A 23,445-nucleotide genomic window follows, 5' to 3' on the forward strand; every position below is an offset into this window, starting at 1 on the left:
CAGCGCTCGGCCCACCACAGCTGTCCGGTATAACGCCCTACATCCAGTAGGCCCTCAATAAATACAGCTGAATCGAGTGAGGTTATTATTTAATAAATCCTAATGAGGTGAATTTTATCAACCCCCTCAATCAATATACAAAAGGTAAGTCACAAAGGGAGAGCAAAACCACTAGGAACATGGTAATTCCTGACAGCTGCTACAGGAGCCCTAGTGAAATTAAAGAGTTTATCTCAGCAGAAAGACGTTCTAAGGTTTTTACGATTAATTTTTTTTTTAAATTAACATAAAATCAGAGAAAGCGGAGTTAGGCAATCTTTCACAAACATGCTACGTTACAATCGCTGTATAAACCGGATTAGTCCGTATTACCATACTCCTACAGAATTAAGCTGTTTTTAGATCACCGAAGAGTTTAAAATTGCAACTTTTGTCTCTGTAAGAGAAACCTATGTTTAAAATGTCTGCAAAATTCAAATGAAAAACTCCATCATTAGCTTACCATCTCGCCAAAACTACATCTGAGCCGCTATTACGGAAGTTTAACCCAAACCGCATGTTAATGAATACTGTCTTCCACGGGTAGCTCTCCTAAACGTCCGCGCAGATCCCTCCACATTTCATCGGCCGCGAGGACAAACCGACTCACGTGAGAGCTCCCTCCGGGCCGAAGCCCGGCCTCTTGACTAGGGAATGGCTCCCGGGAAATCCGAGAGCGGAGAATCGAGAGCGGAGGAGAGGGGCGGGAGGGAGGGGGAGAGGGGCTTAGCACCCCTTGTGTAATCATTCTCTGATCTCAAGTGACCGTGACAGGGCTTCCCCAGCTGGGATTCCCAAGACTTGCGCTAGACTGTAAGCCCTAGGAGGGTAGGGATTGTAACTACGTATTCTAGTGGACTCTCCCAAGCGCTCAGTACAGCGCCTCTCACTGTACCTCCATCTCATCTAACTCACCGCCGACCTCTCGCCCACATCCTGCCTCTGGCCTGGAACGCCCTCCCTCCTCATACCGACAGAAAATGACTCTCCCCTTCTTCAAAGCCTTACTGAAGGCCCATCCCCTCCAAGAGGCCTTCCCTGACTGCGCCCTCCTTTCCTCTTCTCCCACTCCCTTCTGCGTCCCCCTGACTTGCTCCCTTTATTCATCCCCCCTCCCAGCTCCACACCACTGACGTCCATATCTGTCATTTGTATATTTATTTATATTAAAGTCGCTCTCCCCCTCCAGACTGTAGCTCACTGTGGGCCGGGAGTGTGTCCGTTTATCGCTATGTCGCATTCTCCCAAGTGCTCAGTCCAGTGCTCTGCACACAGTAAGCGCTCAATAAACACAACTGTCTGACTGTAGACAGTAAGCACTCAATAAATACCGCCGACTGCTCCAGACGACATTCCCCTCCTGAGATGCCTCCATCCTGAGATGAACTGTTGAATCTCACTTGTGTTCCCGCACCAATCTAGCGGGGGAAGACCACACGAAACACATTTCGGGTAGGAGGGAAAGTGGAACGGCAAAACAGATAAATAGATGTACAGGCTTCAAAGGACGGGAGAGTCCATGTGTTCCAAAGGGCCAGATCATTCCAGTTAACGGTGTCATCACTGTCCCCTTATCAATGCTAATTTACTGAATGCCTCCCGAGTGCCTAGCACTGAACTAAGCACTTGGGAAACTATGGAAAGAACGAGACTCATTCCCTGCCCTCAAGGAGCTTACGATCTAATGGGGGAGACAAAACTCTGAAATTATTAGCAAACAGTAGAAGCGGGAGGGAGGACAAGGATATAACCAGTAATGGTATGAATAGGTCAGGAAATCGAGGCATAGGGTTTTTTTTTTAAAAAAAGAATAGTATTTGTTAAGTGCTTTCTATGTGCCAGATACTACACTAAGTGCTGGGGCAGATACGAGATAACCAGTCCGTGTCCTACATGGCACTTACAGTCTTAATCCCCCTTTCACGGGGTCTAGACCAATCAGTGATATTCACTGAGTGCTAACTGTGTATAGAGCACTGTACTAAACGCTTGGAAGCGTACAATATAATAGAGTTGGTGAACACGCTCCCCGCCTACCACAAGCTTACGGTCTAGAGGGGGAGACGGACTCGAGTAGAAATGAATAAATTGCAAATGTGTACATAAGTGCAGTGGGGTTGAGGGAGGGGTAAATAAAAGGAGCCGATCAAAGTCCAGAGGAGATGCAGAAGGGAATGGGAGAAGAGGAGACGAGAGCTTAGGCAGGGATGCCTTTCTCAAATTCCATTCCTTTTCTCTTTCTCCATCCCTACAGTGATCCTTGGGGGCTTCCATATCCCTTGATGATTCGTCCCCTGCCCACCTGCTCCACCCAGCTCTCCCACTCACCGACTTGGACACACACGCACGAGCTCATCGTCTCTGATCGCTGAGCGATCTCTACCCGCCACCGGTTCTGAAATCCTTCCGTCTGGCCACAACCTTCCCACTTGCCTCCTCTCTCACACACCACCTCTCCGCAAGTCTGTCCTATCCCCCTCCACAGAGACCTCCGATCTTTTGACCCCATCCAATTTTCTCAAGTCATCGTGGCCCCAACTACCTTCCCTTGATGACCAAATCGATGCCCTCAACACCACCCTCTACTGAACACTACTCTCTCCCGTCCCTTCCTCGATCTCGCACCACTAACCCACAGCGCTGGATCACCTCCACAGTCTGCTTCCTTCGCTCCCGTTCACGAACCGCAGAGCGCCGCTGGTGGAAATCTAGTTATCAGGCTGACCTCGTCCACCTCAAGTTCATCCTTGGGCGCTTTAACTCTGCCCCCTCTTCTGCCCGGCAAAATTCTTTCTCCATCCTTAGTGGCACCCACACTCATTCCCTTCCCCAGTTGTTCCAGCTGCTTAATTCCCTCCTCCCAACCCCTGCCCCCCTCCTCCCCCATCTTTTGCCCCTAACGACCTGGCTACCTACTCAATTGAGAAAGCTGACGCTACCAGGCATGGTTTCCCTAAAATCTTCCGGCTCCTCTCCGGTCCCTCCCGCCTCCCGCACCTTCTTCAACTCTCCCACCTTTTCCAGCAGCATCTCTAGAAGAGATCTCCTGCCTTCTCTCAAAATCCACCCCATCCCTTTGCACCTTATCGAAACGCTTGCTCCTTCTCCGACCGCCACCTTCGGCTAGCTGTTCACTCTCCAGTGGCTTCTTCTGCAGTGTTTTCAAACGCTCTCGTGTCTCCCTATCCTGAAAAAACCCTCCCACAGTTCCCTACAGTCATCACCCCATTTTCCTCCTTCCATTTCTCTCCAAACTCCTCGAGTAAGTTGCCTACACCCGCTGTCTCAAATTCCTCTTCTCCGATTCTCTCCTTGACCCCCCCCCCCCATCTGGCTTCTGAACCCTCCACTTCACAGAAACCACCTTCTCAAGGATCACCAATGATCTCCTTCTTCCAAATCCAACAACCTCTACTCCAGCTTGATCCTCCTCAACCTCTCAGCTGCCTTGGACGCTGTCGATCACCCCCTTCTGGAAACATCAAACCACCTCGATTTCACTGACACTCTCCTCACTTGGTTCTCCTCCTATCGTGCTGGTGGTTTATTCTGTCTTTTTCGCGGGCCCTCCTCTGCCTCCCACCTCCTAACCGTGGGTGTCCATCAAGGTTCAAGTTCTGGGTCCCCTTCTATTCTCCGTCTTCACCCACACGCTCGGAGAACTCATTCGCTCCCGTGGCATGAAATACCACCTCTATGCAGATGATTTCCAAATCTCTATCTCCAGCCCTGATCTCTCTCCCTCTCTCTCTCCCCCCAATCTCTCACTTCTTCCTGCCTTCAGGATATCTTTACTTGGATGTCCTGCCATCACTTCAAACTTAACATGACCAAAACAGAATTCCTTACTTTCCCACCCAAACCCTCTTCTCCCCTTGACTTTCCCATCACTATAGACAGCACAACCATCCTTCCTGTCTCTCAAACTCATAACCTGGGCGTTATCCTCGCCTCATCTCTCTCGTGAAACCCACATATTCAATCTATCACTAAATCTTATCGGTCTAACTTTCACACTATTGTTAAAATCCACCCCATCTTCTCCACCCAAACTACTACTACGTTAATCCAAGCACTTAACCCATTCTGCCTTGATTACTGTATCTGCCTCCCTGCTGACCTCCCAGCCTCCCGTCTCCACCCACTCCAGTCCATATTTCACTCTGCTGCCCTGATCCTTTTTCTCCAAAAACATTCGGTCCAGGTTTCCCACTCCTCAAGAACCTCCAGTGGTTGCCCATCCACCTCCACATCAAACGGAAACTCCTCACCATCCGCTTTAAAGCGCTCCATCACCTCGTCCTCTCCTACCTCACCCCGCCACTCTTGCTGCAAGTCCCCGACCCTCTCTGGGCCTCAGTTTCCTCCTTCAGAAAACGGAGATGGGATATTTGGTCCCATCTGGGACAGGGACCGTGCCTGATCTAATTGAATCCATCCCAGTGTCTAGCACACAGCAAGCGCTTCATTCCTACCACAGCCATCCATTTTTCTGACTCCACGCGGCGCTGGAAGCTAGCCAGGGCAGAGTTCCAGTAGGAAAACTCCCCACATCAAAAGCCCGCGGGCCACCGGGGCGGCGGCCTGCCGATTCTATCTCTCATTGGATTTTGTATTTCACTTCCGGCACCGTGAACACGTGCGGGGCAGGGTAATTTATAATCCGTCGCTGCCGATGACAAGCCCCTGCCGGCCCGTTCGCTTAAAGATGGATCCGTGCACTGTTTCTTCCTTGGCTCCCTCGGAAGAGAGTTCGGAGGCTTTTATCATGGCGGCGGGGAGTTCTCCACTGGAAGGACAGTGGCTCATCCACTGGAAATGCAGTGGGATCACTGGAAGCAGACACAGGACACCCACGGCCAAAGGTTGAACCCTCTGCTTCGTACAGCGAGTCCTCAGTTCGACGGACTGGCTTACCAATTCTGTTGTACAGTATTCTCCGGAGCGCTTAGTGCTTCGCACACAGTAAGCGCCCAGTAAATAGGACTGATTGATAGGGTTGACTGAGCAACCTCCGGATGCGGAACACTGTACTGGGTACTTGGGGGAGTGTGATGGAATTAGTAGAAACGGTTCCTTCCCCTTAGACTGTAAGCTTCTTGTGGGCAGCGTGGCTTAGTGGATAGAGCCCGGGCCTGGGAGTCAAAAGGACCCGGGTTCTAATCCAGCATCCATCACTTGTCCGCTATGTGACCTTGGGCAAGTCACTTCGCTTCTCTGGACTTCAGTCACCTCATCTGTAAAGTGGTAAATATGAGCTCCTTGTGGGACAATGGACTCTATCTAACCTGATTAGCGTGAATCCGCTCCAGTGTTTAGCACAGCGCCTGGCACATAGTAAGTGCTCAACAAGTACCGTAAAAAAAAAAAAAGTATCGGCTAACTCTGTTATAATGTACCTGTCGAGGGCTTAGCACAGCAATCTGCAAACGGTAAGTGCTCAGTAAATACGACTGATTGATCGATCGATCGATCGGTTGTTCTGCCTGGGCAACCACTGAGTGGAGAGCACTGTACTGCGTGCTTGGGGCAGCGTGACAGAGTTAGAAGATGTTGGTATTCGTTAGTATTTGTTCAGCGCTTACTACGTGCCAAGCACCGTTCTAAGCGCTGGGGTAGGTACAGGGGAATGAGGTCGTCCCACGTGAGGCTCACGGATTTCATCCCCATTTTACAGATCAGGTAACTGAGGCCCAGAGAAGTGAAGCGACTCGCCCACGGTCACACAGCTGACAAGTGGCAGAACCGGGATTAGAACCCACGACCTCTGACTCCCACGCCCGGGCTCTTGCAACTGAGCCACGTGATCCCTGCCCTCTAGACTGTAAGCCCCTTGTCGACAGGGAAGATGTCTACCAACTCTATGAAACTGTACTCTCCCAGGCGCTCAGTACAGTGCTCTGCACACAGTAAGCGCTCACCAAACACAACGGATTGATTGACATTTTTCTGACGGTATAATCATTATATGTGCTTTGCGGGGTATGAGAGAATTAGTAGACAAGAGCCACACTCTAGACCGTAACCTCCTCGGGGGCAGGGAACGGGGCTACCAACTATCTAATTGTCCTCTCCCAAGTGTCAGTGATAAAGAGAAGCAGCATGGCCTGGCGGATAGAGCCCGGGCCCGGGGGTCAAAAGGACCTGAGTTCCAATCCCGGCTCTGCCATCTGTCTGCTGTGCGTCCTGGGGCGTGTCACTTCACTTCTCTGGGACTCAGTTACCTCATCTGTAAAGCGGGGACCAAGACCGTGAGCCCCATGGGGGGCAGGGTCCGGGTCCGACCTGATTAGCTCGTGTTTAGGACGGTGCCTGGCACATAGTAAGCGCTTAAAAAAAACAGTGACGGGGTGTGTCCAAAGGGCAGAGGGCCACGGCAGGTGGAGACCACTTAAGTGCCCAGTTGATGCCACCCAGCATCCACTGCGGTGCCACGTGCGGACGGCACTTAGCCGGCATTATTATTTTGTGTCCCGGCGATGGAGCCAACAGTTTTCCATTCACTAAGCGCTCATCCCGTGTCCCTCCCAGCTTGCGGCCGACGATCCCCCTTCGGATCACGCTCTCCGGGAGGGGAACCCCGACCCCTGGGAGGCCCCTGTCTCCCCCCGGCACCCGGGGACGCGGGGCTTCGGCACGCGCCGTATCGCCACGACGGGCCTCCCGTCTTCGGGATCTCTAAAGCGGTTCGGGGAAGGCCGCCTGCAAGACGGAAAGTCAATTAACATGCTAAGAGCACTCTGAGTCCTCGAGTGTACTGGGAACGCTTTGTATGTTATTGGATCTACATAAACTAATGCAATTAGCCTATGAAATATTTATAACACGCCACATAATTAATCTATAGTAGAAACCCGGGGCCGGGGTTTGGGCGTACCGTACGTTTCCGACGGCCCTCTGACCTCCCGGGCCGAGCCCGCTGACTCCTGGGCTGTTTCTAGCCCCCCGGGGGTGCTGGAAGGGTGGGGAGGGGTCTGTCCGTCCCGAGTTCGGAGCGGTCCCGCGGACGGCGGAGAGGAACTGGCCGAGCCCGGACTACCATCCCGGGGCTCTGGGGTTGAGCACGTGCGACAGGGCCCAGCCTGGAGGCATGAGGGTTGGCCCATCTGCTGCCAGTGAGGTAATCGATGGCATGTATCGATAGTAATAATAAAGATGATGGTATCTGTTAAGCGCTCACTATGTGCCAAGCACTGTTCTAAGGGCTGGGATAGATGCAAGGTAGCCACGCTGCTTCTCATTTCCCATTCACTGAGCACTCACTGGGAGCACAGCACCGTACTAAGCGCTTGGGAAAATACGGTACGATAGGCGGGGTCGACGCAATCTCAGCCCTCATTCATTCTTTCAGTCGCATATAACGAGCGCTTACCGTGTGCAGAGCACTGTACTAAGCGCTTGATGGGGCTCACGGTTTCAGTAGGAGAGAGTAGAATCGGATGCCCATACACAGATGGGGTAACTGAGGCCCAGAGAAGTGAATGACTTACCCAAGGTCACTCAGCAGGCAGGTGGTAGAGAGGGGATTAGAACTCGGGTCCTCAGAGTCCCGGTCCCGGGCCCCTTCCGCCTAGTCCCTGCTCCTTCTTAGCGCCGTGACTGTTCCTTCTCTGTTGATTTATGTCTGGGCTGTCAGTACAGGGAAGCAGCAAGGCTTATTGGAAAGAGCCCGGGTTTGGGAGTCACAGGATGTGAGTTCTAAACCCTGCTCCTCCACCTGTCTGCTGTGTGACCTTGGGCAAGCCACTTAACTTCTCTGGGCCTCAGTCGCCTCATCTGTAAAATGAGAATTAAGACTGTGCGCCCCACGTCGGACAACCTGATTACCTTGTATGTACCCCGGCAGAGCTTGGCACATAGTGAGCGCTTAAAAAATACCCTATTATTATTATTTACCGAGCAGGAGCTCGATAAAGTTGCAGCCCGCCGTTTGGCCACCCCTCGGCACTTACTGTGTGCCAAGCCCTGCACTAAACGCTGCGGCAGAGTCAAGATGATCAGTCCCTGTCCCACATCAGTCTCCTAGTCTGAGTAGGAGAGAGAACAACTTTTTAAACTCCATTGTAGAGATGAGGAAACCGCAACGTATTCTCCCAAGCGCGTACTACAGTGCTCTGCACACCATCAGGGCTCAATAAATACCACTGATTCAGTCAATTCATCGGTCGTATCGTCTGAGCGCTTACTGCGTGCGGGGCACCGTACTAAACGCTCGGGAGAGTAAAATAGAACAGAGTTGTTAGATGGATTGGCTGAGGCCCAGAGAAGTGAAGTGACTGGCCCAAGGTCACCCAGAAAGCGAGCGGCAGAGGCAGGATTAGAATTCAGTCCTTTCGACCCCGGGTCTTGCTCTTTCCGCTCGGCCACGCTGTTTCTCAGAACCCCAGGGCTTTCTGATGAACGTTTTCCCTCACATCTCATCCGCTCAGGTGGATGAAATCTGTGATTTAAAAAAAAAAAATCATCTAGAGCCCCTTCAAATCCCTCTCGATATTTTCAAGACAGGCCCTGGCCCCTGCGACCCTCGGAAAACCCCGGGCGCCCAAGGACCCGTGACCTTTCGACAGGAAGCGGGATTCCGAGCCAAGCCGGATCCTCCCAAGAATATTCCGGCAGACGTCGGAAAGTCAGACCGTCCCAGAAGCTGGGCATCTGGCAAGTCACGTCCATATGGAAGATCGAGATGTGTCAAACAACCCGAGCGATTTTTGGAGAGGGTAGGAGACGGAATAAATAATTCAGCATCTTCGACACTTTCCAACAGCAGGTACCGGCTCCGCTACCTGCTTCCGCGCCGTGCCAAAATGTAACAGAAGCGGGCGCGGGAGTGTGGGGCGTGCGAGCGTGCGGGTGTGTGAACCGACGTGTGAGAGAACACGAAGATCTGTTCCTCCAGGTACTTCCTTTCGGGGCACACAGAATGCATCTCGGGCCGGTGATGGAGACAGAACATGAACGTAATGAAAACTTATTCTGAAAATAAGCCGTGGCGAATGCATTCTTTCCCGGACGATGAAAAACCGGCATTAATTCAACATTGGAGTTGAAATTCTATGTGTGGAAAAAAAAAAAGAAAGAAAGAAATCAGGAAATTCAAAATGATGGTTCCCTCACCAACCATAACTGGGTTTTTCCCTTTGCCTATATGAGCAGTTTGTATTACTGAAACGGCGATCCTTTCAGCCCTAATATCGGTTTATGCGACGTGACTGAATGAGGGATCCTGGGGGAACAATCGCTTTGAATTTCCAGACTTTTGTGCGTGCAAACTCTCAGCCATAAAACGATATTTCTGTAGGGGCACGATCTGCTTCGCCTTTCCGGGCGCTTTCGGAAGGTCTTACGAGCGAACGGTCCGGAGTCAGGAAATATTGATCGTGAAGCAGGGTGGATAGAGCTCGGGCCTGGGAGTCAGAAGGATCTCCAATCTTTTTTTTTTTATTATTATTACTACTATAACAATAATAATAATGACGACGGTGGCATCTGTCAAGTGTGCCAGGCACGGAACTAAGGGCCGCTGCGGATATAAGCGAATCGGGTTGGACATCGTCCCTGACGCACGTGGGGCTCACGGTCTTAATTCCCATTTCACAGGTGAGTCCCCCGACTAGATAAGTGACTGGTCCGAGGTCACACAGCCGACAAGTGGTGGAGCCGGGATTAGAACCAAGGTCCTTCTGACTCCCAGGCCCGTGCTCTACCCACTAGGCCACACTGCTTCTCAGGATTTAAGCGCCTGCTCTGTGACAGCACCGTACTAAACGTGCTGGGTTAGATCCGAACCAGCCAGGTTGGACACAGTCCGGGTCCCACCGAGGGGACCCAGTCTCAATCCCCGGTGTACGAGATGAGGGAACGGAGGCTCAGAGGGGTGAAGTGACTCGTCCGAGGTCGCACGGCAGACACGCGGCAGAGCCGGGATTAGAACCCAGGTTCTCCGTTCGGTTCAACTGGGCCGGTTCGGCGGTGAGCCGAAAACGGAAAGGGCTGGTGGGAGAGGAGACGCCTGTGTGCACGTGCATACACGTGTGAGTGAGTGCAGGCGTTTAATTGCGGGTGAGTGCACGCGTGTGTCTAAGCGCGCGTTCACACGTGAAACCGTGCATGGATGTATTTGTGCGGGGGGGGGGGGTGCACGTGCGTATTTCCACGTGAGCACACGTGCTCGGGTGTCCACGTGCTTGAGTCTATTTGTAGATGCCTTCGTGCGCGTGCACGAGTGTGAGTCCCCGGTGAAGTCGGTCGATTGGATTCACCAAGAACTTACTTTGTGCGGAGCACTAAGCTGAGATCTCGGGAGAATACGATAGAACAGTATGCCCGACGCATTCCCTGCCCACAGCGAGCTTACGGTCTAGAGTGAGGGCCGGTGGACCCGGAGGCTCCGGGCGACACGGAGGGAGGACGGAAGGAGAACGACCGGAGGTTCGTCGGCTGAGCCTCTCCCCTCGGTCTCTCCGCCGAAGCGCCCCGCGCAGGTGTTATTAATAAAAAGAGAAAAAAAAAATCTATTTTCGACGAGGATGCTATTTTACAAGCTTTGAAGCTCACACATTCTCTCTAACTCAACTCAGCTTGGGCTCATCTGGAGCTGGAGCGCCGTCCTTTCATGTGGCGGCCCACGAGGCGGCCCGCGGGGGAGGGGGTCTCCGCCCCGGCCCCCGTCGGCCCGGCGGGCATCGCCGGCGGCGGGACGTCGGGCCCGATTCGCCTCTCCCGGGCTCTCGCCGCTCCAACGGGACCGACGGCCCCACGTGCGCCCGCAGCTTCTGACGGCGACGCGGACCTTTGACTCAAACCGGATGAGTCCCTACGACCGTCTCGCTACCGGGAGAGGATGGGGGTGTGGGGTGAAGGGAGAGAGATCGGAGGGCTGCCGGGGTTCTCCCCCCCCACCCCACCCCCACGGGGAGGACTCGGGAGGCTTTCGTCTCTTTTGGGGTTTGTTTAACGCTTACGCTGCGTCGTGCGCTCTCCTAAGAGCTGGGGTGGGTACAAGTTCATCAGGCCGGACACAGTCCCTGCCCCGTGGGAGGCTCGCAGTCCACGCTGGAGGGAAGGGGATTTAATCCCCATTTTAGACACGAGGAAAGGGAGGTACAGAGAAGTCAAGTGCCCTGCCCAGGGTCACGCAGCAAGCGATCGTTAGACGCTCAGGCCCTCTGCGATGTGGGCAGGGAACGTGTGGACCGACTCTGTTCTGCTGTACTCTCCTAAGTGCTTAGTACAGTGCTCTTCACACCGCAAGCGCTCAATAAAGGCCGGAAATGTTCCTGGGGAAGCCCGGGGCACCCGCGATCCTGAGTCGAATCCACTCGCCCGCCACCGCCTCAACGCTCAGTAAGTATCGTGGACCGATCGACCGGTTTTCAGGCGTTGGCACCACCGGTTCGGCCTAGTCGCTTATTGGGACGTAATGCTCGGTCGACGAGATTCCAACTACACCGACGCGCTGTTTGGCTTCTTCCGGGTGGATCCCCGTGTCCTCAGCCAAAGTGGCTACCAGAGGCTGACCGATCCCCATGGCAGAACTATATTATCTTGGGCCAACGAAGAGCTACCAAAGTGGAAGAGAAAACAGGTCAGAAACGAGTCATCGAGAAAAGTTAAAGTCAGATGGGGGGGGGGGGGGGGCGGCCAACATAAGATGCCACTAATAGATGACTATATCATATAATGACTTCAAATCAGTGTTGAAGGGCCCAGTCCAAAAATGTAAAAAAGGGAAGCAGCATGGTCTAGTGGATAGAGCCCGGGCCTGGATTCTAATCCTGGCTCTGCCACTCGTCCGCTGGGTGACCCTGGGCCAGTCGCTTCACTTCTCTGGGCCTCAGTTACTTCATCTATAAAATGGGGGTTAAGGCCGAGAGCTCCACGTGGGACAGGGACTTTGTCCAACCCGATTAACCGGTATCTAACCCAGTACTTAGTAAAGTGCCTGGCACTTTGTAAGCACTTAACTAATACCATTAAAAAGTAAAAATGTTGCTCCAAGAGAGAATGTGCAGCTCTATCTAGCTCACCTGGGAAAACACTGATGTAATGTTAAAAAAAAAACAACACTTCCCCTACATTCAGTGGAAAAGCTGTAGATTGTATCCATCCATTCATCCATTCATTCAATCGTATTTATTGAGCGCTTACTGTGTGCAGAACGCTGTACTAAGCGCTTGGAAAGCACAATACAACAATAAACACACAGTTTCCGCTCTCAACGAGCTAAGATACTAAAAGATTCATCTCAGTAGATCATCTTAGAGTTTGTCAGTTTTTGCCACCGAACCGCAGAGGAAAATCTACGGGGGGAAACGGTCTTCATCAGAGACTCTGAAAACCTCTCTTCGAATCTCCTCTAAGATCTCCGCGGCCTCCGCAAAAATCCTTGATCGGAAACTGCCCCTCACCGCCTCCCCCGAACGCCGTCAGTCACGGCACAAATCCTCCCGCCGCTCGGAGGTTGCGTCGATGCCACTCGAGTGGCATCGGTAGCTTCCGATCAGTTCAGGGCCAGCTTGTCGGATTATATCCTCCCGGCTAATCAGCCTATCGAATACGCCCCACGACAGTTGAGAAGATATTCTGCAGAGGGAATCCAAAAGCCACAGATATTTGCTGAGGAAATTATTGGACGATTATGTTCGGTTACAAAACCCGGGCCCTACCCCGCCTTTTGAGAAAAGGAAAAAAATATTAATCTCTTCACTCTGAAAGAACTTTGGAAAAGTGTTTTATGATGACATCCTTTTGGCGTGTCATAATTATTAGGCAACGGGATGTTTTAATATCCTCAGAAACGGAGGGCACGGGGGGAGAGGTGGATGCCCCCTCGCCCCCCCCCCCCCCCCAGGCCCCAGATGCAACCGTTAAAACTCTTAACGTCTAAAGCTGACGGATGCGTCAACTTCGACCCCGTGTTCCGACTGCCCGCAACCCTCGGACTCTGAAAACTGGCCTACGAGTTGTCACGGCTTCAGCTTTAAATCTCCAGCCCCACCGCCACTGGAAGCTTTCGGAAGCTTCGCTTCTCGAGTCGTCTTTGTCGGCCAGTGAGCAAATGTGAGGATATTAGGAGGGGCTAGGGAAGCAGCGTGGCCCCGTGGAAAGAGCCAGGGCCTGGGAGCCAGAGGACCTGGGTCCTCATCCCAGCTCTGCCACGTTTCTGCTGCGTGACCTGGGGGAAGTCGGTTAACTTCCCTGAGCCTCAGTCACCTCATCCGTAAATGGAGATTAAATTGCACTCCCTCCTACTTGGGCTGGGATCCCCATGTGGGACGGGGACCTTGTCCACTTTGATTAAATTGTATCTACCCCAGCATTTAGAACAGCGCTTGACGCATATTACGGGTTTAACAAGTTCCATTATTATTATTATTATTATTATTATTATGAGGATTCCCAAGGCGAAGCAGATGAGAAAAATAAAAATAAACACCCCACAAACACCCCAAGCCAGCCAGGTGCTCCATTAGGAGGGACTTCTGCCTTATAGACGGAGATCAGAATGTGGAATTACACGGTATTAGCCTTCCTTCACGTATTGGTGTCGGTTAATCAGTCCCTAAGACTCCATGTTTGAAACTAAAAATACAAAGTGTATTTTTAGCCATTTGATCGCCCGGGAAGAAGAAATGCATCTTGCATCAGGCGAATTTAATCCACCGAACAACTCTGTGTTGCACTTTGGGCCTGAATCATGAGAACCACCGGCAAACAACTTTCTGACTTCACAAAACATAAGCTATCCTGCCACAGCAAAGCGAGCAAAATGTATTTCGAAAGATTCCAGCAATAATAGTCTTGTGACTAAATAAGAAACAGAAGCTGAAGACATCAGCCAAACAGATACCTATCGGTTTCCTTGAGCTTAATCTGATTAAAACATGGCTCTCAAAACGTTAAATAGAATGCCACGTCAGAGAAGCGGCATTATGATAAATATAGTTCATGACAGGAAATCATTATTGAAGCGGCATCACTAGTGAGTCTGTTGTGGAAAATTTCCCTGCGATTCGGTTACAGTTTCCCCGCGTTTCGCTTTTGGAGCCCGTGAACGTGAAATGTGAAATGCGGTGCTCAGAGACAAAAATTAGCATCGCCGCTTCCAAATGACACGTTCACCCACAGATCAGACGCTAATCAAACATGTCACATATCGCGTTGCTGTTTACTTGAGCTGAGAAAACTCATCCTTCGGAGGCTGAAAAATATCCAGAGCGGAGAATAGCCCCGGCACCGGTGCCGTGAAAATGTCACGGCGATAATAATCTGGATTTTAACACTTGCGGGAACAGTTTTTTAATGGGGAGCAAAGAATGGTGTACAACAGTTTAAGAGCTGGGGGGAAAGGCAGAGCTATTTCATCTCGCCCCTTCTCCTTCCCGCCACTCCCGACGTAAACTAAAAACGGCCGGCCGACCCAGCGGTCGCAATGGCCGATCCTCCGAGGCCAGGGACGATTGAAACCGGGAACGTTTTTTTACAAATGATTAAGCAGGATAACACTTTCAAAATGTCAGGTCTGGAGCAGCAAGCCCAGGAAATGGACGACACCCCGATCCCGTTCGATCTCGCGTCCACAAAGCCGAGTTGGGAGGTGAGCGCGTCGGGATGGCCCCGTCGGCCAATTAATGGCACGGACTGAAGGTGTCCGCTGAGTGCCGAGCACCGTACTGAGCGTTCGGGGGATATCAGTACGTAACAATTTGACCGCCATCCCCCGGCGGTTTGGATTTAGCTACACAGCTCAGAAGATGAGAGGGTGGCGGGGGGGTTTGGGCTTTTGGTTTTTTTTTTTTTTTCTTTTCGCTCCTAACAGAAAAAATATTTTTACAGGGCAAGAGTATTCTTTGGCTGACTTGCGTCCATAAAACATATTTTGGCACGTGGAAAAGATTTCACTGAGCTATTACAACTACACCACCCCAAAAAAGCAAAGCTCGGTTTCCATTGAAAATGTCATCGGTGTGGAAAAAGCATCATCAATCAAATTAGCTATCGTCTCACCGAAAAAAAAAAGAACCCAAAAAACACAAATTTCCCATGTCGATGGGCCCCCCCCCGCCGCTCAGACAACAGCCACGTCTGGATTTTGACTGTGTCTCTGATTTAAGATCAACCCTTTCCTCCGCTCCAGGGAACTCGCTCCTCTTTTCCCTCTGGGGATGTGGTCCGCTAGCCACACGCGGGCAACCTGTAGCCTCCTCTCCACGCCAGCCACCGCCCCGCAAGTTTCCTGCCGCTGACGTGTTGTCAACGCGGGAGACGGAGAGGGCAAAAGCCATGATTTTTACGGAGAGGCCCGGAGTGGCGACGTGCCTACGAAGGCCGGAAAAAAGGCAAATGGAAGCGACACCTCGTCGAACGGGATCTGCAGGAACCCCAAACTCGGCTGTAAAATGCCGATGATTTAATTTACCCGCTCTCCCTCTTAAACTGCGAGTCCCGCGGGGGACGGGGACCGTGTCCGATCCGCTTAGATCGTACCTCCCCCCGTGCTCTCCCCCTTGAATAAACACCATAACCATCGTTCTTCTAGACTGCTAACTCCTTGTGGGCATTGATTGTCTACCATCTCTCTTATAATTGTGACAATGATAATAACTGCGGCATTTCTCAAGTACTTACTACGTGCCAAGCGCTGTACTAAGTGCTGGAGTAGATTCGAGATAATCAGGTCCATGTGGGGTTCAGTCTAAGTAATGGATAGAGCACAGGCCTGGGAGTCAGAAGGACCTGGCTTCTAATAATAATAACGGTATCTGTTAAACGCTTACTACGGGCCAAGCACTGTTCTAAGCGCTGGGGGAGATACAAGGTGATCAGGTTGCCCCACGTGGGGCTCACAGTCTTAATCCCTAATTTACAGATGAGGTAACTGAGCTGCCAGAGAAGTAATGTGACTTGCCCAAGGTCACACAGCAGACAAGTGTCGGGGCCGGGATCAGAACCCAAGTCCTCCGACTCCGACTCCACCACCCGTCTGCTAGGTGACCTGGGGCAAGTCCCTTCGTTTCCCCGTGCCTCAGTTACCTCATCCGTAAAATGGGGATTAAGACGGTGGGCCTCAGGTGGGACAGGGACTGTGTCCAACCCGATTAACTTGTATCTACCTCAGCGCTTAGAACAGTGCCTGGCACGTAGTATTCATTCATTCGATCGTAGTTATTGAGCGCTTACCGTGTGCAGAGCACTGTACTAATTGCTTGGAAAGCACAGTTCAGCAACAAAGAGAGACAAACCCGGCCCACAAAAGGCTCACAGAAGTACTATAATTATTACTACTGTTATTACTATCAACAGGTATCGAATCCCCATTTGGTAGACGAGAGAACAGAGGCCCAGAGAACTTCAGTGACTTGCCCACTGTCACACAGTAGGCAAGCGTGGCTTAGTGGCAAGAGCCCAGGCTTGGGAGTCAGAGGCCGTGGGTTCGAATCCCGGCTCCATCCCTTGTCTGCTACGTGACCTTGGGCAAGTCACTTCACTTCTCGGTGCCTCGGTTACCTCATCTGTAAAATGGGGATGAAGACCGTGAGCCTCACGGGGGACCACCTGATTACCCTGTATCTACCCCAGTGCTTAGAACAGTGTTTGGCACATAATAAGCGCTTAACAAATACCATCATTATTATTATTATTATTATTATTAAGTGGAGGGACCGGGATCAGAACCCGGGTCCTCTGACTCCGAGGCCCGTGCTCTTTCCACTAGACCACGCCGCTTCTCCCTAGCGCTTAGCGTAGCTCTGCGCACGCAGCGAGTGCTCAGCAAATACTGATTGATTCCTGCTGTGATTGGCACCTCTCTGCTCCCGACGACGAAGACGTTACATCCCCCGCCTGATGACGGGATTCCCCGTGCCCCCTGAATGAATAGTCAGCTTCCACTATCATCCGCTATTAGAGGCAATCAGCTTAATTGCATCACGAACCTGGGGAGGAAAAAAATCCTTCTAAGCCACATTAGGAAGTCAAGGTTAAGGATGAAAGTGTTTTGTTTTTTTCTTAGCGGGGAGGGGATGGACGGGCTTTCGAATACGTATCCAATATCGGCCGGTTTTCCTGAAAATAGCAGAGAGGTCGGGCGTCCCTCCGGCGGCCCGGGAGAAACAGAAAGGAGCCTCTAGGCCGCCTGCGTGAACCCCCCCGCCCCCACCGGTCCACGAGGCCACGCGCGCGGTCCAGGCCGGCAGCCCTTGGGAGTTGGCCCCGAGCCCAGGAGCCCGAATGAGGTAGCCCCGGGCCTGGGCCGGGCCCCTGACCTCCGCCTCCCACCCCCCAGGAGGAGTCGGGCGGCGGGGGAGAGGGAGATGGCGGCGACAGGCTTCCCGGCCACCAACTACAAAGGTCAACAGTTGAAGTCTCCCACAAAGGCAATCGAGAAACCAGGGAAGACCACAGGATGCTGGAGGGGCATACGACGCTCCCGACCTCGGGGCGTCGCCGCCAAAGCCACAACACCAGACCACACTTTTGACTTTCGACTCTGACCTTGGGATCATCGCTGGGTGAGGGGGAGGGAGGGCGAGGAAGGGGGAGGGGGGCCGGCTCGGATGATGGCCCGTTCGTCCTGCCTCGGCGGACGGTCGACGGTCTCGAAGGCCCGGCACGGGGGCCGGAGGGACCGGCAGAGCCTCGTCCTGCCGCCCGTCCTCCGGGTTAATTCACTAAGCAAGCGCTCGGTACAGTGTTCCACACGTGGTGCTCCGTAAATACGTGACTTGGGCGAGTCACTTCACTTCTCTGTGCCTCAGTTACCTCTCTGTTAAATGGGGATTAAGACTGTGAGCCCCACGTGGGGCAACCCGATCACCTCGTATCTACCCCCACGCTTAGAACGGTGCTCGGCACGTAGAATGCGCTTAACAAATACCATCATTATTATTACTATCTTTAAAATGGGAATCGAGACCGTGAGCCTCACATGGGACAAGGACTGTTTCCAACTCAATTTGCTCATATCTACCCCAGCGCTCAGTACAGAGCCCGGAACAGAGCAAACACTTAACGAATACCATCATCATTATTAGTAGTAGAACTCGTAATATTATTTAGATGGAAAGCACCTTGAGGGTAGGGACCGTACCTTTTACAGAACTGTACTCTCCCAAGCGCTGAGCACAGCGCTCTGCACCCGGCTGGGGAATCAACAAATAGTCTCACTGAAGTAGTCTGCGGGGTCTCTGATGGACTCGGGCTCCCGGCTGAAATGGTCAGAGAACCGTCCACCACCCTGTCCGCACGCCTTCGGGAGAGCTTCTTCCGGCCCCCCAAGTCCTTAGTGCCCCCGGCGCCGGGGTCCCGCAGAATGGCAACAAACGGGAAGACGGTCGAGTGGCAGTGAGACCCGGAGGGATGAACCCCGGGGTCAACAGATCACCCTGACCCCGCTTAAAGACTCACTCACCTCCCGCAGGTTGCTCATCTGGGAGAGAGGGTCCCAGGTCCAGCCCCGGGGGTTGTCAACAGGGACCCTTCTGCGGACCCCGACGTGACCATCCCCGGGTCACCCCACAAAAAGCGGCCGGCCGGGCCTCCCCGAAATCAGACATCCCAGCCAAGGTACGAGGACAACAAAAATCACCACGCTCGACACGAAAGGTAGATGGACTTGACTTTGAGATCTTTTTCATAATAGTTAAATAGTAAGGTCCGCCAATCTGTCCTTTTTTTCTCCCCTTAATTAGCAACAATGCTTCTTCTAATAAGCTGTGATGTGGACACATAGAGAAGCAGCGTGGCTCAGTGGAAAGAGCCCGGGCTTGGGAGTCAGAGGTCATCCTGGCTCTGCTACTTGTCAGCTGTGTGACTGTGGGCAAGTCACTTAACTTCTCTGTGCCTCAGTGACCTCATCTGTAAAATGGAGACTAACCGTGAGCCTCACGTGGGACAAACTGATTATCCTGGATCCACCCCAGCGCTTAGAACGGTGCTCTGCACATAGTAAGCGCTTAACAAATACCGACATTATTATTATTATTATGGACAGAACGTTTCAACTGGAGTTATTCCTGCGCTAGCAGAAAGACAAAGGAAAAACACACAGACGCGTTCCAAGTGAAGCTAAGCGTGCGTTGTTGGTTCGTCTTTGGGTCAATGGGGGACAGTGCTGTGGAGTCACGGATTTCAATAGTTCTGGACTGTGATCATGATAATAACAATGATAATGGCATTTTTTAAGGACTTTCTACATACTAAGCACTGTTCTGAGGGCCGGGGTAGATACAGCTTAATCAGGTCGGACACAGTCCCCGTCCCACGCGGGGCTCACAGTCGAAGCAGGACAGAGTAGGACTGAACCCCCATTTTACAGATTGGTCAATGAGGTCCAGAAGTGAAGTGACTTGCCCTAGGTCACATAGCAGACAAGAGGCAGAGCCCTGGGATTAGAACCCAGGTCCTTCTTACTTCCAGGCCCGTGCTCTATCCACTAGGCCACTCTGCTTCTCTAGACTCTAGTCTGTAGATTGTAAGCTTGTCCTTTAGACTTTAAGCTCGTTACGGGCTGGGAACGTGTCTGCTAACTCTATTTTGTCCTACCCTCCCAAGCGCTTAGTCCAGTGTTCTGCGCATAGCAAGCGTTTAATAAATACAACTGATCGATTGCTTGATTGATTGATTATATGACATTCTCTGTGGGGATGGAAAGTCCAGCGTTCTGCACACAGTAAGCGCTTAATAAATCCAACTGATCGATTGTCTGATTGATTATATGACGTTCCTTGTGGGGAGGAAAGGAGTAACGCAGCTGAATCTTCAATAAAACAGTGCAAAAACGTGGTTCTCCCAAGCTCTGGAGCCCACTGAGGTTAGACTGTAGAAATCAACAAGCTAAATGACCGCCCGAGACCCACGTACTTCCAAGATCAGAGTTATTCCCGTCAGTTCTACCTTTCCGACTTCTTACGGAGTGACCTTTCCGTCGATTGTTGGCCTTGATGGAGTGCTGACTGTGTGAGGTGTGTAATACTAAGAAACTAGGGGAGCCCAAGAGTTGGGAGACCCTATCTCTGCCCTCGGGGAGCTTACGGTCTAATAGAGAAACTTAGGTTCCAGTTGTGCTCTCCTATGCCTTCAGTAAAAAATAAAATAAATAAACGTTGGTATTTGTTAAGCACTTACTATGGGCCAGGCACTGTTCTAAGCGCTGGGGTAGATACGGAGTAATCAGGTCGTCCCACGTGAGGCTCACAGTTAAGCCCCATTTTACAGATGAGGTAACTGAGGCACAGAGAAGTTAAGTGACTTGCCCACGGTCACGCAGCTGACAAGTGGCAGAGCCGGCACTCGAACCCGTGACCGACCAAGTACGGTGCCGAGCCCCCAGTAAGCGATCGATAAGTGTCTCGACTGACTAATCGACTCCCCTTCCGTCTCCCCAGTTTTGCTTATATTTTATTTCGGCTCGGAAGCCACACGCTTCAGCTAGGGGAGTGACCACAGTGGCCGAAGTTCCTGGAGATCTTGTCATAATGATGATGGCATTCGCACAACGGGCAACTCACATTCTTACACGAAAACACAATATGAACCTAGGAGAGAGGGCCAGAGAGTCAATTCTGAAGTGAGTCAGACGACCTGGTACAATTACAATCAGGAGTCCCGAGTCCCTGTAACTTTGGTGGAATTTTTGATCCGTGCCCAAGTCTTTTTTCTTCTCTCAGTGTATACCGAGTGATCTTTTCTTTCTCAGCAGCACGGAGGTTTACGGCTTTCTGAGGATGAGAAGTCATGGCCACTTCTACGACCTACAGAAAAATGTGAATCTCAAAATAGCCGGTGTATTTTCTGCGTGTGACTTCTGGATCCCCGTTTGATGTCTCATTTGCAAAATACGGTTCTTGGTACTCTAAAAGGAACACTCAGAAAAAAATATGTTCAAATCACCAAAAAGCACCTTCTCATTTACATAATCAAAATACTATTTGACCGCTTAAGATGTTATACCACAACCAAAATATACTTTCAGACCGGGATTACATTAGCAACTGAATATGAATAATCCAGGCCCGAAATACATTCAGAAGTCAATGACTCATTTTTGACAGACCAAAAACAAAAAAAGACCCCAAAAAACCAACACATTTTCACCTGAAATAACCAGGTAATTACGAGCAACACATAGTTTGAGGTTTGAACGATCTAGAGATTTGATGGTGATAGTGAAAGAGTCATGATGTTTTTAAATGATGAGTCCCAACAAGAACAGGCTTCTCTTAAATCTTAAACCTTTCGTATTTAATACGCAGTCCCTGGAAGCGTAGAAAAGCTTTTCCGAAGACCGTATCCGTCGGTCGACGTGAGATATATCGAACCGTTAAAGGTATCGGAGCTCTCGTTTGATTGATAGGCTGCGTTCAGAGAATTCTCAAAATGTATTTTTTCCCCTTATTGAGTACATCCCTTGGGACATCAAGTTAGAAAAATTTACTTTGCCTTCCCCTTCTCCACCTCATCCCCCTTCTCCTTACTTCTCTTTTTCCTCTTCCTCCTTCCCCCATCCCCGTATTCTCCTCTCCCGCTTCATCCTCCTCCTTTTTCTCCTTCCCTTTCGCACCCTGAGTCACTACCTCTTTAGCTCCATCCCTGGAATCTCCCTCTTTGTCTCTTCCCCTAGAGAATTTCATTGCTCAGGCACACGGAAAATAATAATGATAATAATAATAATAGTCCCCCTTGGTTAATTGTCAAATCCTGAGGTCATATCAATTCAACAGCCACCCCTGGCACACAAGCACTTATACCCATTTTCAGCACAGAGAGCTCAATAAAATCAATGATTTTGAGTGTGTGTGTGAGTGCGTGTGTTTGAGAGTATGTGTGGCGTAGTCAATCGAACATGGAATTACTTATTCCGATATTTCACTCTGATTTATATTGCCTGTCATTTTACCCTCATTAATAATTTTGGTATTCGTCAAGCGTTTGCTATGTGCCAAGCACTGTTCTAAGCACTGGGTGGATACAAGGTCATCAGGTTGTCCCATGTGGGGCTCACAGTCTTAATAACCATTTTCCAGATGAGGCAACTGAGGCTCGGAGAAGTGACTGCCCCAAGTCACAAGGCTGACAAGTGGCAGAGCGGGGATTAGAACCCACAACCTCTGACTCCCAAGCCCGAGCTCTTTCCACTGAGCCACGCTGCTTCTTTCTTCCTCCTCCTCCCATTCTTTGACAATACTTCTGATTGCCGGTCTCGACGATAAGACCGTAAGTCCCTTGTGGGTAGGGAACGTGAGTTTTGCTATCGTCGTATCTTCCCAAGGGATTAGGACCCAGTAGACATCAGGTAAATATCATTACGACTTCTAGGACTGTCACAACCAGCACCATCGACACGACCACGGCCAACGCAGGTGCCTCTGGTGGCATTATTTTGAGAGGGGGCATTGAGAGACCAGTGTGAAATGAAGCTCCACTAACTGAGCATTCAGAGACTCCGTGGTAAAACGAGGTTGACGCAGGGATCCGAACAAGAGGAAATGGAGGCAGGGTGAGACCTCCGGGGTGTCGCGGACCAGGGCCCGCTCCTTCTCCGCGAGGAGAACGGCAGTGGGCGAAGCGGCCCGGCTTCGTGCCGCCGGGCTTCGGGCCCGGCTCCCATGGCGGCTTCTATTCATCTGTTTTCTTTTTATGGTATTTGGTAAGCGCTTACTACGTGCCAGGCACCGTACTAAGCACCGAATTGTACTTTCCATGCGCTTAGTACAGGGCTCTGCACGCAGTAAGCGCTCAATAAATATGACTGAATACAGGTTGCGAGGTTGGACACGGTCCCCGTCCTGTGTGGGGTTCACCGTCGTCATCCCTATTTTATAGATGAGGGACCTGGGCCCCGGAGAAGTGACGTGACTCGCCCAAGCTCACACGGCAGACAAGGGGCGGAGCCGGGATTGGATCCCAGGTCTTCTGACTCCCAGGTCTGTGCATTCTCCACTAGGCCACACTGCTTCTCACTTGTCACTTGTCTACTGTAAAATGGGGTTAAGACTATGAGCCCCATGGGGGACGTGGACTGTGCCCAACCTGATTAACTTGGTTGAGTGCCTGGCACATAATAAGTGTTAGATAAATCCCTTTTTTTTTTAAAAAAAAGAGGAAACTGAGGCTCTAGACTGTAAGTTTGTTAGGGGCAGGGAATGTGTCTTCCAATTTTGTTGTATTCTCCCAAGCGCTCAAGAGGATTGACTGGATGGCTTGACTGAGGCCCAGAAAAGTGAAGTGACTTCCCCAAGGTCTCACAGTCGACAAAGGGCGGAGCAGGGATTAGAACCCAGGCTGACTCCAAGACCGAGCTCTGCCCTTAGGCCCGGCAGCTTCCCTCTGCTCTCCTCCTGGGCCGACGTGACCCAACTCCGCACCGCAAACGCCACATCTCCACCCCTCATATTCACAGCAGCCCAG

At 51.5% G+C, this 23,445-nt stretch overlaps 1 protein-coding gene and 1 long non-coding RNA gene across 3 annotated transcripts in view; one reads left to right on the plus strand and one right to left on the minus strand.

Moving 5' to 3' along the window:
* Positions 1 to 23,445, minus strand: part of GTDC1 (glycosyltransferase like domain containing 1) — a 178,683-nt gene that overhangs the window by 139,469 nt on the left and 15,769 nt on the right. The window lies entirely within an intron of this gene.
* Positions 12,935 to 15,576, plus strand: LOC103165900. Its single transcript, XR_484695.3, has 3 exons — positions 12,935 to 13,098; positions 14,559 to 14,635; positions 14,875 to 15,576. It is a non-coding gene; the product is annotated as an uncharacterized LOC103165900 (long non-coding RNA).

This window comes from Ornithorhynchus anatinus, chromosome 9 (assembly GCF_004115215.2).
Source record: "Ornithorhynchus anatinus isolate Pmale09 chromosome 9, mOrnAna1.pri.v4, whole genome shotgun sequence".
Classification (NCBI taxonomy): Eukaryota; Metazoa; Chordata; class Mammalia; order Monotremata; family Ornithorhynchidae; genus Ornithorhynchus; species Ornithorhynchus anatinus.